Here is a 9,810-nt window from a genome sequence, read left to right on the forward strand (position 1 = left end):
CAAGATTCTGGCAAGACTTGAAACTAAGATCATAGATATGAATTCTTTTGGAAACTGTAAAACATTAAAATTGCAACCCATTAGAATGAGTCTAGATGTGACTTCAAAGAAAGAATCCGCAGTCAGAAGTCTTGGTTGGAATCCCCGCTCCATTTTCGATTAGTTAGAAGCTGTCAACGCTCTTGGCCTCAATGCTCTATTTTGGAAAGTTAAGAAGCTAATTCCTCCTACAGAGGTCTGCCATGGAGTTTAAGTGACCACGGAGTTACCTGAGGGAAGAAGGATTAGGTGATATTTACTTGTATCCTAAGCACCCACTCTAGTGAGTAGAGCTTAGAGGGTATAAAACAAAACAAAACAAAAGGCGGTTCCTGAGTGAATAAGCAACATAAAGCAGGCGGGTATACTTAAACAGTAACAATAGTAATAATAATAATAATAATGATAATGACACATTTTATTAAGCTAGCCACTCTCTGAACCATTTCACTTGTATTATCATACTTAATCCTCACAGCAAGTATAACGAGAGAGGTTTTTTTTTTCAAGATTTTATTTATTTGAGAGAGAGAGAGGAGGAGAGAGAGCAGGAGCAGGGGGGAGGCGAGAGGAAGCAGCAGACTCCCTGCTGAGCAGAGAGCCCGCTGCAGGCCCCTGGGATCATGACCTGAGCCGAAGGCAGATGCTTAGCCGACTGAGCCACCCAAGCGCCCCATATATTGAGATAGTTCTATTATCAGCCTGATTTTTCACATGAAGAAAGCAAGGCTTCAAGAGGTTAGGTAACTTGTCCAAAGTCACCCACTGGTCCACAGAAAAGCCAGGATTCAAAACTGGCATCTCTCTGACTGGAGTCCACACTCTTGTACACACAGAGGTACGCACACACACACAACACACGCACGTGCCAGAAAGGGCAGGGGCCCAGTATATGTATATGCTCACATCCAATAGACATATGTACATACATGTATCCGTGTGTAGGTGTGTATCTTCAATCTGTATGCAGATACACGTTACACATATGCAGGTATCCAATAACATACATATACATAAACACACCTATATAACATATAAGTGATATATCCTATATATATATAAAATGTATATGTATATTTACTATATATGTGTGTGCACATGTATGTATGTATGTGTTTGTATCCTATTGATTCTGCTTCTCCAGTTGAACCTCGAGTGATACAATGCTAACAAACCACATAAAACTTTGAGGCTGATCCTCGTTCCCAATGAATAAGGGGTGGCTCTGCAAGACTTACGTCCTCATATCCACGCTGTCATTCCCAAAGGAACCCTGACATCTGCTTTTCTCAGAACTGTGCAGGTATGAATTGGATTCTGACGTTGAGCAGCTACTATGTAATTATGTGCTGCTTACTTAACCTCTCTGATACCCTATTGATTCATCTATATGCCTCTTGAGGTTGTAAGAAATCAATGAGAGAATATGTGTAGTGCCTAAAAAAATATGGTATTCTTTACATATTAGATACAAACAGTCCTTAAAAAGATTTTAGCGATCTGACAAAAATGTGAATTAAATGAAATATAAGGCATAAATATTTCCATAGGAGAAACATTAGTGCATTCTGGTTTATTGTGAAAGAATTATTAATTTCCTTTTTAACTTAGCAATATTATAAAAGGATTCACAGAAACTAAAGATAGCTATAGACAGTCCATATTGAAAAGGACGGCATACATTTAAAAGAGGTCAGAGGAGTGCCATGTGAAGCATTTAAGATCCATTTAAAGGTCTAAGTGCTTGACTGGGAGAGTAAAACATCAATGGTCTCTTTGTTCATTGAGACGTCAGCCTTTAGTGTATCCCATATAGAGTTCTATTGATTATGGATCTGGACACATTTGCATTTCACATGTCTTTCTCTAGCTATCCTGCAGCGAGCAGGGTGGACAATGGCCATAACTCACCAAGGCACTTGGGAGTGGTGGCAGTGAGCGTACAGAGATGGCTGAACGCTGTACAGGATGCACAATTGATGGGAAACAGACAGAGATTCACTCGGGTGTAGGTGGTGAGGGGAGTGCTGGGAAGCCCAAAAGAATGACGGGGAGGAAGAGGTTTTAAGAAAATAGCAGAAATGATTTGTGCTGGCAAAAGTCTGGGGGAGGGGTTCCCTGGGAGGGATGTGGACAAAAAGGAAGCATCCTGGCCTGCCCTGGATGGCAACGTCATCAGTTGCGTTTTAACCACCTGTTTGCCCCTCTGGGCTGTGAACACCTTCAGGGCAGGGGCCCTGCCTTCCCACCATGGCGCCCAGGAGACACATGCACACACTCTGTGGCCGTGGGCTGTCAGAGGTGAAGCCTGTGATGGGCTGCTGGGTCTTATGAGCTAGTCCCAGCCTCAGGCCACCACACTGGGGCCTGAGGAAGACTGGCCAAGACAAGGCCAGGGTCCTCACTGGACCAACCCTTTGTAGGCAGGTGAACTAGACAGGGAGGTAGGCTCATGAAATCAGAGAAGCAGATTCCCAAAACCGGGGACTGATCGAGTTGGCTTGTGGGGACAAAGCAGAACCCAGGCACAGACGCAGTGCTGCGGGTCAGCCTGAGGCGAAGAGGGCAGGGAGGAAGTGGGGCGCTCTGTAGGACAAGACACAAGGCCCCTTGTGGAAGGTACATTTTTCAGTTGAGCTTTGGATGACAGCTCATCCTCATGACTTGCAGACTTTGGACTTGCAAATTCATTTCTTTGTTAAAAGTTTATTTGTAACCACAAAGTCAATACCTGTAGACTTTTCGTGGTCATTTTTAGACACTTACAAAGCTACGAATAATCTGAATCATTTAACGAGCTCGTCCCCAGATGGAGGAAGGCAACATCCTACCTTCTCATCTCGGCTCTCAAACTGCACAAAGTGTCCTTTTTGAAGCCTATTTTTGTGTCATGGTTTTTTTTGTTTTTTTTGTTTTGCATTTTGGGGCTTTTCGTTGGTAATTTTTCTGTTGAAAATGGCCCCCAAGCATCCTGCTGAAGTGAGGTCTGGAGCTCCTAAGTGCAAGAAAGCTGCACTATGCCTCACGTGTGAAATCAGTTTTATTCCGGTGTGAGCTCTGGTGTTGTTGGCTGTAAGTTCGATGTTAATGAATCAAAAGTCTGTATTAAATAAGGTATCTTTAAACAGAAAAAAAAAAAAAGAAAAATCCTGAATTCACTAACTTTACACGTTAGAGAACTGCAGGAAAAGCAACAAATCATGCCTAAGCCATGCATTAGATGTCAAATAATTAAGATTGGAACAGAGATCAATGAATTAGAAACCAGAAACACAGTAGATCAGATCAACAAAACTAGAAGCTTGTTCTTTGAAAGAATTAATAAGATCAATAAACCACTGGCCAGACTTATCCAAAAGAAAAGAGAAAGGACCCAAATTAAAAAAATTATGAAGGAAAGGGGAGAGATCACGACTGACACCAAGGAAATAGAAACAATTATTAGAAATTATTATCAACAACTATATGCCAATAAATTAAGCAACCTGGAAGAAATGGATGCCTTCCTAGAAACCTATAAACTGCCAAGACTGAAACAGGAAGAAATTGACAACCTGAACAGGCCAATAACCAGTAATGAGATTGAAGCAGTGATCAAAAACCTCCCAAAAAACAAGAGTCCAGGGCCTGATGGATTCCCTGGGGAATTCTACCAAACATTCAAAGAAGAAATAACACCTATTCTGCTGAAGCTGTTTCAAAAAATAGAAACAGAAGGAAAACTTCCAGACTCATTCTATGAGGCCAGGATTTCCTTGATTCCCAAACTAGGCAAAGACCCCATCAAAAAGGAGAATTTCAGACTGATATCCCTGATGAATATGGATTCCAAAAATCTCAACAAAATTCTAGCTAACAGGATCCAACAGTACATTAAAAGGATCATCCACCATGACCAAGTGAGATTTATCCCCAGGATGCAAGCGTGGTTCAACATTTGCAAATCAATCAATGTGATAGAACACATTAATAAGAGGAGAGAGAGGAACCATATGGTCCTCTCAATTGATGCAGAAAAAGCATTTGACAAAATACAGCATCCTTTCCTGATTAAAACTCTTCAGAGTATAGGGATAGAGGGAATCTTCCTCAAGTTCATAAAATCCATCTACGAAAAACCCACAGCGAATATCATCCTCAATGGGGAAAAGCTGAGAACCTTTCCCTTAAGATCAGGAACACGACAAGGATGCGCACTCTCGCCACTGTTGTTCAACATAGTACTAGAAGTCCTAGCAACAGCAATCAGACAACAAAAAGAAATAAAAGGTATTCAAACTGGCAAAAAAGTCAAACTCTCTCTTCGCAGATGACATGATATTTTATGTGGAAAACCCAAAAGACTCCACCCCCAAATTACTAGAACTCATACAGCAATTCAATAATGTGGCAGGATAAAAATCAATGCACAGAAATCAGCTGCTTTCTTATACACTGTAGAAACTATAACGTAACTCTAGAAAGAGAAATTAGAGCATAGATTCCATTTACAATAGCACCAAAAACCGTAAGATACCTCGGAATAAACCTAACCAAAGAGGTAAAGGATCTATACTCTAGGAACTACAGAACACTCATGAAAGAAATTGAAGAAGACACAAAAAGATGGAAAAACATTCCATGCTCATGGATCAGAAGAATTAACATTGTTAAAATGTCTATGCTACCCAGAGCAATCTATACCTTCAATGCCATCCTGATCAAAATTCCAATGACATTTTTCAAGTACTAGAACAAACAATCCTAAAATTTGTATGAAATCAGAAAAGATCCCAAATCGCCAAGGAAATGTTGAAAAAGAAAAACAAAGCTGGGGGCATCACGTTGCTTGATTTCAAGCTATATTGCAAAGCTGTGATCACCAAGACAGCATGGTACTGGCACAAAAGCAGACACATAGATCAATGGAACAGAATAGAGAGCCCAATATGGACCCTCGACTCTATGGTCAAATAATCTTCGACAAAGCAGGAAAAAACATGCAATGGAAGAAAGACAGTCTCTTCAATAAATGGTACTGGGATAATTGGACAGCTATATACAGAAGAATAAAACTCGACCATTCTCTAACACCATACACAAAGATAAACTCAAAATGGATGAAAGACCTCAATGTGAGACAGGAATCCATCAAAATCCTAGAGGAGAACATAGGCAGTAACCTCTTTGACATCGGCCACAGCAACTTCTTTCAAGACACATCTCCAAAGGCAAGTGAAACAAAAGCGAAAATGAAATTTTGGGACTTCATCAAGATAAAAAGCTTCTGCACATCCAAGGAAACAGTCAACAAAACAAAGAGGCAGCCCACAGAATGGGAGAAGATATTTGCAAATGACATTACTGATAAAGGGCTGGTATCCAAGATCTATAAAGAACTTCTCAAACTCAACACCCCAAAAACAAATAATCAAGTCAAAAAATGGGCAGAAGACATGAACAGACACTTCTCTGAAGCAGACATACAACAAATGGCTAACAGACACATGAAAAAATGTTCATCATCATTAGCCATCAGGGAAATTCAAATCAAAACCACATTGAGATACCACCTTACACCAGTTAGAATGGCAAAAATTGACAAGGCAAGAAACAACAAATGTTGGAGAGGTCGTGGAGAAAGGGGAACCCTCTTCCACTGTTGGTGGGAATGCAAGTTGGTACAGCCACTTTGGAAAACAGTGTGGAAGTGCCTCAAAAAATTAAAAATAGAGCTACCCTATGACCCAGAAATTATACTACTGGGTATTTACCCCAAAGACAGAGATGTAGTGAAAAGAAGGGCCATATGCACCCCAATGTTCATAGCAGCAATGTCCGCAATAGCCAAACTGTGGAAAGAGCCGAGATGCCCTTCAACAGATGAATGGATAAAGAAGGTGTGGTCCATATATACAATGGAATATTACTCAGCCATCAGAAAGGATGAATACCCATCTTTTGCATCAACATGGATGGGACTGGAGGAGATTATGCTAAGTGAAATAAGTCAAGCAGAGAAAGTCAATTATCATATGGTTTCACTCATTTGTGGAACATAAGGAATAGCATGGAGGACATTAGGAGAAGGAAGGGGAAAATGAAGGGGGCGGGAATCAGAGGGAGAGATGAGCCATGAGAAACTATGGACTCAGAAACAAACTGAGGGGTGGGGGGGGATGGGTTAGCCAGGTGATGGGTGTTAAGGAGGGCATGGAGCACTGGGTGTTATACGCAAACAATGAATCATGGATCAACACATCAAAAACTAATGATGTATTGTATGGTGACTAACATAACATAATAAAAATTAAATTAAATTAAAAAAATAAATAAACAGAAACACACAGAAAATAAGGTTACGTATTAATTGACTGATGAAAATGTTGGGACCAGAGGCTTGGGGGAAACAAACCCTGTGTGTCCCCAAGGAGCAGTGTCTCAGCATTCCCTAGGTCAGTGTTCCACGATGGTTTTATAAAATATAACGACCGTGAATAATAAGAATCATCTGTCTCTCACCGCCTGGGATGAGGCTGTATGGCCAGGCTCTGAGCTGGACAGGAACTTCTGTGGTGTATCTTCTTGCTCTTGTGTACTTCTGCTTCCGACCTCTTACTACCTGAGGGGCAGCAGCCTTTAAGAATTCATAACCCCCTGTCTTCTGGCAGCCAGGAGAGGAAGATGCCAGATCAGGCAAGAAAGTATACCCTGCAGGTAACAATTAAGAAAAGCAGACTTGAACTTCCCTGTCCTTCCTGGACTAAGAAGGACAGCACACCAACCATAACACAATTACTGTCCTTGCCTCTTCGGGATTATTATACAGCTCGATCATAACAATAAAAAAAATCTATTCCTAGCCGAAACTCCTTGAGCAGTTGCTCAAAGGAGCAAAGCAACTTCTGTACCTTCAGAGGAAGCCAAGTCACATAAAAGTGCCCACGAAGGCAAAGGGGACACTCTTGGCCCAGAGCAGCCAGCAGCCTCCCAGGCCTACGTTCTAGGAGGACTTTTAGACAATTTCATTTTTATCCCCACCACGGCAGAGACACATTTCAGTCCCTCCTAGCTCCTTTTCCAAAGACAATTTAGTAATATCAGGAGCTGGATCCATCTTTTTTATGATCATATAAATAACAACCATCCAGGGCTGGCCTTGGCTGTTTGTTCTCTCGAAATATTAAATTAGCTTCTGTGGGAGAAAGTAAATTTAAAAGACACGCTTATTGTTTCTATAAAGACTGGGAGAATCAAGAGCAGGGTCTGCCCAATGTGGAAATGCAAAGGCTGGAGGAGGGGACCACGCATTTGGTTGGGCCACCTTCCCAAAACTCTTAGACCAGAGCTTAGTACTTTTACGACAATTCTCAGATCATAAGAGCTTGACTATTTTCTTATTAGGAACGAGTAACAAGCAGCCCTCAACATTTCTAGAGAAGCTCTGTGAACTGAAGACTCAATATCCCTCAGCCTTTGCCCCCTGCCCTGCCCCATCGGAGTTTTCTGGAATAAGCGTCTGATTGTTTGCAGAGGTCAGCTCTTCCGGACACAGTGAAAGGCCAGCTTTGTCAAATGCCAGGCTGTAAATCATAAAGGTCCGGGAGTAATCCTTGTGATCGCACGCCTGAAGGTGTAAGGCCTGAGGGCTGTCATTCACGCATGCATGCGTTCACTCAATTGCTAAGTAGATATTGAGCACCAACTGTGTTCTTGGCCCTGTGCTGGGCATAGGAGATACAGCCAAGAGCCAGGCATCACCCCTGCCCTTAGGGGGCTCCCAGCTGAGTCAGGGACTGAAGCATTTGGGAAGACCATTACCATCCAGTATGGGAGCTACAGGACAGGAAGTCATGGTGTTGTTGAAACACGTAGGAGGGCATCCACCCCAGTCCCCAGGGATCTGGGAAAGTGAAACTGAGCCCCAAGAATGGGTGTGAGCTGGCCAGACAAGAGGGAGAAGATGCTTATCTCCAGCATAGGCCAGGGCGAGAGAGAGTCTGGCGGTTTCCATGCTTTCGTTGGCTTGGCCCAGACAGTATGAGAAGGAAAGCATTAAAAAAGGAGATCACGGGCGCCTGGGTGGCTCAGTTGGTTGAGCGACTGCCTTCGGCTCAGGTCATGATCCTGGAGACCCGGGATCGAGTCCTGCATCAGGCTCCCTGCTCAGCAGGGAGTCTGCTTCTCCCTCTGACCCTCCCCCCTTCTCATGTGCTCTCTCTCTTTCTCTCTCTCAAATAAATAAATAAAATCTTAAAAAAAAAAAAAAGGAGATCATATCAGAATGGCTAAAATTAACAGGAAACGACAGATGTTGGCGAGGATGCTGAGAAAGGGGAACCCTCTTACACTGCTGGTGGGAATGCAAGTTGGTGCAACCACTCTGGAAAACAGTATGGAGCTTCCTCAAGAAGTTAAAAATAGAGCTACTCTACGACCCAGCAACTGCACTACTGGGTATTTACCCCAAAGACACAAATGTAGGGATCCGAAGGGGTACGTGCACCCCAATGTTTATAGCAGCAATGTCCACAATATCCAAACTGTAGAAGGAGCCAAGATGCCCTTCAACAGACGAATGGATAAAGAAGATGTGGTCCCTATATACAATGGACTATTACTTATAGCTATCAGAAAGGATGAATACCCAACATTTGCATCAACATGGATGGGACTGGAGGAGATTATGCTAAGTGAAATAAGTCAAGCAGAGAAAGTCAATTATTATTTTATTTCACTCATATGTGGAAACGGAGGAGCATGGAGGAAGGAAAGGAAAAATAAAACAAGACAAAATCAGAGAGGAAGACAAACCATAAGAGACTCTTAAACATAGGAAACAAACTGAGGGTTGCTGGGGGGGAGGGAGGTGGGGGGATGGGGTAACTGGGTGATGGACATTAAGGAGGGTACCCTGCCTTGGGGTCTGCTTCAAAGGGTCTGCATCAAACCCAACAGAGACCGATATTTTTCCCATCCCCCAGGGATTACACCTCCTGCTCCACCAACTAGAGCTTCTATCCAAGGTTCCTCCAGGGCCATGAAAATGTCATACCTACTTCAAATGTGATCCTATAATAAATGGAGTATTACTGGCCTAGAAGCAGCATCCTTTAAGAAACTCAATCCTGTGTGAAGAGTCTTTGCTGGATCTGTCTTATTAAGCCACATGCCCCTCCAGTGTGGGTCAGTTGAGCTCATGGGGTCTCCCTACTAGTAACTGGAGTTACTGGGGTCCCTATAGTAATCACCTTACATACCTACCCACTGGACCAAGTAGCGGACACTCTATGCTCCACTCCACGCTCTAGCTGATGGTGAGGCCACAGAAAGCATCCTAAGGAACAGGCATCTGCAATGGCACCCAAATCCAATGAATTTTCACAGGTTACCAGATGAGTGAGCTTCTGGCATTTACCAGCACACACTGCTTCCAGAAAGCATTGCTGGTGAACAGAACAGGAACAGCAAGATAAGAACACAGCTAAATTCCTTATTATCTACACTACAATAAATAAGTCCGTGGGAGGAACAAGGATACAGACAATCCAAATCTCCATCCTGAATGGGTAGGCTCAAGTTACCCTTCTCATTCACAATTCAAATTATTCCCTTCTTGACCTCCTTCTTCATCTGTGGCACAACCCTGCTATAACTCGGACCCAGATGTTCCCCAACGTAGGCTGATAGACGGGTTCTGCGTCTAACTGCTGATTACTTCGTTTGTATGTGGTTTCTTTACAATAATGTCATCATGAGGGTGCCCACCGCCAGGAATGTTTTTGGATAGTT

The 9,810-nt window shown here is 42.7% G+C and overlaps 1 long non-coding RNA gene across 2 annotated transcripts in view; it reads right to left on the reverse strand.

The window, feature by feature from the left end:
- Positions 1 to 9,580, reverse strand: part of LOC118015235 — a 90,038-nt gene extending 80,458 nt beyond the window's left edge. For both annotated transcript variants that reach the window (XR_004680588.1, XR_004680589.1), the window contains exon 1: positions 9,279 to 9,580. This is a non-coding gene — a long non-coding RNA (uncharacterized LOC118015235). The remainder of the gene's footprint in view (positions 1 to 9,278) is intronic.
- Between the last annotated feature and the right edge of the window lie 230 nt (positions 9,581 to 9,810).

This window comes from Mirounga leonina, unplaced genomic scaffold (assembly GCF_011800145.1).
Source record: "Mirounga leonina isolate KUSES-001 unplaced genomic scaffold, KU_Mleo_1.0 Mir_165, whole genome shotgun sequence".
NCBI lineage: Eukaryota > Metazoa > Chordata > Mammalia > Carnivora > Phocidae > Mirounga > Mirounga leonina.